The sequence below is a fragment of the Ailuropoda melanoleuca genome, chromosome 6 (genome assembly GCF_002007445.2).
Source record: "Ailuropoda melanoleuca isolate Jingjing chromosome 6, ASM200744v2, whole genome shotgun sequence".
NCBI lineage: Eukaryota > Metazoa > Chordata > Mammalia > Carnivora > Ursidae > Ailuropoda > Ailuropoda melanoleuca.
This window is the reverse complement of record NC_048223.1, coordinates 15,434,661-15,442,503: the sequence shown is the minus strand read 5'-3', so window position 1 is coordinate 15,442,503 and position 7,843 is coordinate 15,434,661. Positions and strand designations below refer to the sequence as shown.

Sequence of the window (7,843 nt, the reverse complement as noted above, 5' to 3'; positions counted from 1 at the left end):
ATAGAGAGCACACAAGTAGGGGGAAGCAGCAGGTAGAGGGAGAAACAGGCTCTCTGTTGAGCAGGGAACCCAGTGTTGGGCTCGATCCCAGGACCTGGGATCATGACCTGAGCTGAAGGCAGACTCTTAACCGACTGAGCCACCCAGGTGTCCCTTTCTGCCTATTTTTGTAGTTTCTCTTCATTCCTTTCTTTTCCTTTTTCTCTTTCCCCTTGTGGTTTGATGACTTTCTTTAGTGTTTTGTTTAGATTCCTTTCTCATTTTCTTTTGTGTATCTACAGTACGTTTTTGCTTTGTGGTTACAATGAGGTTCACATATATCATCCTATGTATATAATGGTCTATTTTAAGGTATGGTAACATATTTGAGCACATCCCAAAACTCTATGTTTTTACTCTCCTCCCCCAAATTTTATGTTTTGATGTCACTTTTTACACCTTTTTAAATGTATCCCTTAACTAATTGTTGTAATTTTAGTGGATGTAATTAGTTCTCTCTTCTAACCATATTAGTAGCTTTATAAGTGATTAATCCACTATCCTTACTATTTACCTTTGGGAGATTTTTATCTTTATATGTTTTCTTGTTATTAATTAGTGCCATTTCTTTTCATCTTAAAGAAATCCCTTTAATATTTCTTGTAAGGCTGGTTTAGTAATGATGAACCTGTTAGTTTTATTTTGTTTATTTAAAGATTTTATTTATTTCTTTATTTTAGAGGTGGGGAGCAGAGGGAGAAGGAGAGTCTCAAGCAGACTCGGCACTGAGCATGGAACCTGACACAAGGCTCACTCAATCTCATGACCCTGCAATCACGACCTGAGCTGAAATCAAGAGTCTGACACTTAACCAACTGAGCCACCCAGGTACCCCATAGTTCTTATTTTTCTGGAAAACCCTACCTCTCCCCTTGAAGTCTAAATGATAACCTTGCTGGGTAGAGTATCCTGGGTTGTACAGTTTTTCCTTTAGTACTTTGACTGTCATGCCACTTTCTTCTGGCTTGCATAGTTTCTGCTGAGAAATCTGCTCATACCTTATAGGGTTTTCTTTGTATGTAAAAAATTGTTTTTCTCTTGCTGCTTTTAAGATTCTTTCTGTCTTTAATTTTTGACATTTTAATTATAATATTATTTTTTTAAAATTTTTTATTTGAGAGAGAGAGAGAACAAGCGGTGGGGGGGGGCGGAGAGAGAGAGAGAAGCAGACTCCCTCCTGAGCAGGAGATTACAACCCAAGCCGAAGGCAGGTGCTTAACCAACTGAGCCACCCAGGCACCCCTAGTGTGTCTTATTTTAATTATAATGTGGCTCCCTTTGGGTTCATCTTATTTGGAATTCTCTGGGCTTCCTAGACCTGGTTGTCTGTTTCCTTCCCTAAGTTAGGGAAGTTTTCAGACATTATTTCTTTAGTTTTCTGCCCCTTTTTCTCTCTCTTCTCCTTCTGGAATCCCTGTAATGTGAATGTTACTTTCCTTGATGTTGTTCCACAGATCCCTTAAACTATCTTCATTTTTTTTTTAATTCTTTTTTCTCAGGGGACCAGAGTGGCATAGTGGGTTAAGCGTCCAACTGTTGGTTTTGGCTCGGGTCGNTCAGGTCATAACCTCAGGGTCATGAGATTGAGCCCCGCTCCATGCTCAGTGAGGAGTCTGCTGGGGACATTCTCTCCCTCTCCCCTGCCCCTCCCCGCTGCGCTCACACATGCTCTCTCTCTCAAATAAATAATCTTTTAAAAAATTTAAAAATTCTTTTTTTGTTTTGCTGGTTTAGCGTGAGTTACACTGCTTTGTTTTCCAGTTTGCTGATCCATTCTTCTGCTTCATCTAGTCTGCTGTTGAACCCTCCAGTGTAAATACACTGCTCAATGCTGCTCAATTACTGTACTTTTCAGCTCTGTGACTTCTGTTTAGTACTTATATTTTCTGTCTCTTTGTTGAAGTTCTCACTTGTGTTCATCCATTCTCCTGAGTTGGGTGAGCATCTTTATGACCTTTACTTTGAATTCTTTTTAGGTAGATTATTTATCTCCATATCATTAAGGTCTTTTTCTGAGATTTTTGCCCTTTTCCTTTCTTTGAAATATATCCCTCTTTCCTCATTTTGTTTGACTCTCTGTGTTTGTTTCTATGTATTAGTCAAAACAGCTACTTCTGTCAAGGGAACTCGTTCAAGGGAACTCTTGAACGAGTTCCCTTGTGTGATGATGATCCTTCTTGTTCAACCTGTTCAAACTCCTGGTTGTCTCTTGAACCTATGTAATTGTCTAAACCACCTGATTTGTTCTTCGTATGTCTATTACTGAGAGTATGCCAAGACCTGTCAATGATCCAAGAAAAGGAATCTTAGCACCTAGTTTTAGGCTGATTGGAAGCCAGACCTCAGGCAGCAGCTTTTAAAATATAAAAATATGTACAGTCGTGTGGGGCAATTGTAATTCCTGTTCGCCTCCAGTCTAAGAGATCCAGAAGTGTCTCTAGAGTGACAGTTGCAAAAAACTGGGACTTCAGATGAGGGTATAATTTCCTTTCTGAGAATTCTCACCATGCTGTAGCAAGGCCGAGGGATGTGCAAGGATGGTATCTCCCTGATAGTGCCTTCTTAGCCTCCAGATGTTTGGGAATCCTTCAGCCTGTCCCTGAGGCTGAAGCTCTAGGCTAAGTAAATAAGCCTTTTGTATAGGAAGACTGGAGTTGTGTTTCAGTTTGCTGTCTGCGCAGTTCCCTGGGGGTGGTGGACTGCCAACAATTGTTTTTCCAATTGTAATCGTCCTGTGGAGCTCTGGAATACCAGTCTTCTTGGCCACCAGGGTTAAGCAATCAAGGGGCATCCCCTCATGTGGTTTTTGTAAGCTTGAGGGCTTTAGCAAGGCAACTGGAGAATGTAGGGGGTGGGTCATACTTGCTGGCTTCAGAAAGGCAGAGGGAAAATACCCTTACTGTGCATTACCCTGAGTTTCAGCAGTGTACAGGAGAGTACCTTGTCTGTACATTTGTGCCAACTTTATGCTGACCATTCGCATGCACTAGCCCCAGCCAGGGAGTGGTAGACCATTGCAACTGCTGGCACTCTCTGGTGCCAGCAGTGCCAGGACCACTCGCCCTGCCCATCCTAGTGAGAGGGTGTGTCCAGCTCACATGCCTGTGCTAGTAGGCTATAGGGAGAGTGCAACAATGGTGTCCACTAGCACTTCTGTCTCTGGGGAGAGTCTCAGCTGTCCCCTGCTCCTCCAGCCAATGCCCCCACATTAGCGTGTGAATCTCCCTCACATATAGTCTAAGTGCTTTTCAACTGCTGGTTTTTTCCACTGGGTCTAGAGTGAATGAAACTGCACGTAAGCCCTCTAAGGGGGAATCTCAGTTTCCTCTAGCACTTTGGGACCCCAAGAAGTCAGTCCCACTGGCTTTCCAAGCCAGATGTTCTGGGGACTCACCTTTCTGGGGTGCCCAATGTGAGGCACTAACCCCTCACTCCTCCTCCAGGAGAAGTGCCTGTCAGGTGAGATCCCACCCTCTTGTGGGTCACCACACTGGGGGATGTTTTTGTTTGTTTTTGCCAACTATATCTCTGCTTCTCTTACCCATCTTGATGTGGTCCTTCTATCCTTTGTTGTAGACAGTGGTTCTCTATTTTTTCAGATCTTTTTCAGAGGGAAATGATCCTTATGTTGCTGTAGATTTGGTGTGTCCATGTGAGGTGAGTTCAGGATCTTCCTATGCCGCCATCTTGGACCTCCCTCTAACTTATTTAAATTTAAAAACTGATGCTCAAGTCAGTTTTTGAAAAACTTTAAATAAGTTTGGAACAATTTGAATATGTGAAAATACTTTTCCAACTATAAACTTTATGAAATTTACATACAGTTAACTTTTTATAGTTCATGTATTTCCACTGAAAATTTAGCCTCCAATTTGAGATGTGTTATAAATTTAAAATATACTCTAGAGATTTGGGGGGAAAAGCACAAATATCTTGATCTTTTTTTTATATTGATTACATATTGAAATAGTAATATGTGGATATATTAGGTTAAACAAAATATATTATTAAAATTAACTTCACATGTTGCTTTTTACTTTTTTTTTACTGTGGCATCAGAAAATTTAAAATCACACACATGCCTTGAATTATGTTCCCCTTCCCTCTTCCTTTTTCAGGACAAGCTGGAGGTGGAAGTGTAACCTGAGTTTGGCCAACCAAATGCTCCTCGGAGCCCAAGAACGCATGGCAAGGACAGAGAAACGGTGGGCTGGAGGAAGGTAAGCCGTGGTAGAGGTTGCTCGTCCTACCCGTGTGCGTCTTGGCGAGACCCTCAGAGGTCCACACCCACCTAACAGATTCCTGTTTGCTCGCATTAGCCAATCTCTTCCTGGTGTTTACAGCCAAACACCCTAACAGACCTGATTAGGAAGTCAGTCTCTACCCTCGACCCTTTTTCACAAAAATCCCTGGTATACCTTGTTACCACTGAAGTCACACAGTTGCTGGAGCAGCTGAGTCTGTATCAAGCTCCTCAGGGGATTTTGATGCTCAGCTAAGATTGAGACACTTAGTTTTAGGTCTTTTCAGCATCTGTATAGCCAGTGAGCTAACATGAGCCTCTGCTATCACACTTCTGATATAGAGCTGAAACAAACTTCCTGGGATCCCTGCTCTCCTGCAGCTGGAAGAATTCCATGCATTCAATAAATATTTATTGAGGATCTATTATGCATGCTTCAAACATTGTCCTACGTACTAAAGGCAGAGCAGTGAGCAAAACAAAAATCTCTTCTGCTTTAGCATACTTTTTAGTGGGGGAAAGGGAACAATAAGCCAAATTAAAACAAGAAAGATACATAGTATGTTACATGGTGACAGGTCTAAGAAAACCAAACCGGAGAGGGGGTAAGGAGAGAGAGAGAGTTGGAAGGGAGTAGAAATTTAGATGGGAGGATCACAGAAGAAAACCCAGATTGTCACATTTTCAGGAAAGGGGCAAGCCTTGAGAATATGGGGTGGGAAAAGAGCTTTCTAGGCAAACAGAAAAGCAAGTGCAAAGAGCTTGAGGTAGGACCTTGGACTTGAGGTTGACATAAAGTTCCTTAATTAGGCCGCTCCTAACTTGTGAGGATGAAGGCTGCTTAGGGCTTCTGCATGCTGGAAGCTGCCACTAAGGAGAAGTGGTGGGCAGGATTAGGTTGTCCTGAAGGGTGGAAGGAGGGGGATGGTGGGGTCAGAGTTCTGTGCATGGAGTTGGGGAGACTGTTGCCTTAATGACTTCTTCAACCTTGTATAGCTTGGTGTGTGTCATTTTGGAATTTGCATTCACTCTTGTCAACTTAAGGAATCTCAAGAGGATTAGGAAATGAAGTAGCTTCTAGTCCGGACACCACCTGTGGCCAGAGGGCTGCCCTCCTACACCCAGAGTGTTCCTTGCTAAAGTGGGAATCTCAGACTCTCATTGAAGGCGCTATGCATGTTTTCAACCAGGTGACTGGGAGCTAGGGTCTTCTTCGATCCCTAGCCAGGAACACCTTATTTCTAGGGTACCATCTAATCCTGGCCAGCACATGGAGATGGGGACTTGAGGCCCACACCTGGACTGGGCGTATGTGCCTGTTAATAGTTTCGTTTTGATTTTTTTTCTTAATGCATGCACATAATCAAAAGTAAAATTAGAGTAGCCTAATTTCCCAGAGTAGGTGGGGAACTTTCCCTCCTACACAGGGAGAAAAGTTTTGAATGGATAGCTTCAGCCTGCCGGGATGAGAAAACCCAGGAAGGATCTCTTGCACGTTCTATCCTCATGAGAAGACCCTATTTTAATAAGGAAAAAATATTTCTAATTTAAGAAAAAACATCTGGGATACTGGGGAAATATCAGAAGATCAATGTGGTTAACTGGGGTAAGGAAAAAGAACGGTAGAAACTGAAGTCAGAGCTAAGGCGTTGGGGGAAAGAGGCATCTGCAATCTCCACTGTCACCCATTTTGAAAAAGTGAAACATGAGTGTTCACCGGGGTGGTGTTAGCCATCAGCCCAGCAGGTGAAGGAGTGCTGCTGACTGTGCTATCCTGAGAGAGAGGCAGCACTCCAGAATAATCACCCTTTGTTTCTTCACAGGTTTTTGGTGAAGATAAGGCAGAGAAAAGCCCTTGTTTGACAGGGCTTATCACACCCCACATTTATACTAGAATGTGTGTGGATTTTCTTCATGATAAACACATAATGAGAGATACTGAAAAAAGAAAGAAAAATACTGAGGTGGGGTCACAAACCCTAAATGCTCTTTGCCCCGAATTAAGTGAGGACATTTCCCAGAATCCTGTTTATTTGGAAACTTGGAAATCCTAGCGATCACCAACAGTGGTTTTATTTTTCTTAGGAGTCCTGACCTCCCTTTGTAGCAAGAGCTGGTCACAGCACTCTGGCTGATTAGATTGGATTGAAAAGCAGGAAAATTTAAGAAGTGTGCGCATTCCCCTGGATTGTTAAATACCCATTAAACATTTCATCACCTGATTTGCCCAAACTGCTCTTGCCCTCCCACTGCTGGGGCAGCCACGTCCTCTCCAGCTACCTGGAACCCATTCTAGGTCTGCATTCATGCGCCGGAGCTTAAGCTTCTGCTCTGATCCATCTGCAGGCTTATAAATAAATGCTTTGCCCCCTCCCCAGTTGCAATTCAGGGATCATCCATGCCCATTCTTTCATTCATTCTTTTTTGAGTGTTTACTGGAGGCCAGGCATGGTTCCAACGACTGAGGGGACCCCAGTACACAAAATAGGCGAAATAAGTGACTATAGGAGGGGAAAAGTGGTGCTTACATGGTAGTGAGCAGAGCATAAATACGTAGATACGAAATATGTCAGGTGTTGAGTACTGTGAGAAGAAAATGGCAGATACAGAGGTGGAGAATGACCAAGCATGTGGTGTTAATTTAGAGCAAGTAGTCAAGAAAGGAGAATTTGCTAAGGTGACTTGTGAGCAGGCACCTGGAAATCTCAGTTTAGCTCTTTTTAAGCAGAGAAAAAAGTATAGAACCAAGCCTCAGAGGCCTGGCTGGGGTTACAAGTTGCAACAGCAGACAGGAGGCCATGATGGAGGGAGGGAGCCAGGGGGATGAGCTCAGATGGTGTCAGGGGAAAAGCTCAGATGGAACCTTGTTAGCCATGATAAGGACTCTGGATTTTATTCTAAATGAGATGCAAAGCCACTGAAACATTTTGAGAGGGTCATGCTGACTGCTGTGAGAACAATCTAGAAGCCCAGCCAGACTACCATGGTGATTCAGGCAAAAGAAGTGGTGGAAAAGACTTGCAACAGACAAACACTGGCCCAAAGTGCTAAAAGGAGGCCCACTGATTGGTCTGCACCCTCTGTACTCTGCTCCTTGGGGAGGGATCATCAAACGCCCATGAAAGAAAGAAGCCTGGCCAGGGATACCTGGCTTGATTGAAAGAGGGCATTTGTCCATAGCAGACATTTTCTTAAATACATTTCACCTTATAATATCCTTTACTTAAGACCTTTACTAATTTAAATCCTTTCAGAAGCCTGGGTAAAAAGTGCCTTCCTTTTGGGGCGCCTGGGTGGCACACGGGTTAAGCGTCTGCCTTCGGCTCAGGGCGTGATCCCGGCGTTATGGGATCGAGCCCCACATCAGGCTCCTCCGCTATGAGCCTGCTTCTTCCTCTCCCACTCCCCCTGCTTGTGTTCCCTCTCTCGCTGGCTGTCTCTATCTCTGTCGAATAAATAAATAAAATCTTAAAAAAAAAAAAAGTGCCTTCCGGGGGAGGTTAAGATGGCAGAGGAGTAGGGGACCCCTTTTTCAGCCGGTCCCCTGAGTTGAGCTGGATA

At 43.5% G+C, this 7,843-nt stretch overlaps 1 long non-coding RNA gene across 1 annotated transcript in view; it reads left to right on the top strand.

Annotated features, from left to right (window-relative positions):
• The first annotated feature begins 806 nt into the window (after positions 1-806).
• LOC117802631 overlaps positions 807-7,843 on the top strand; it is a 9,832-nt gene continuing 2,795 nt past the window's right edge. Inside the window, exons 1-2 of the long non-coding RNA XR_004626004.1 lie at positions 807-867; positions 4,158-4,259. This is a non-coding gene — a long non-coding RNA (uncharacterized LOC117802631). The remainder of the gene's footprint in view (positions 868-4,157; positions 4,260-7,843) is intronic.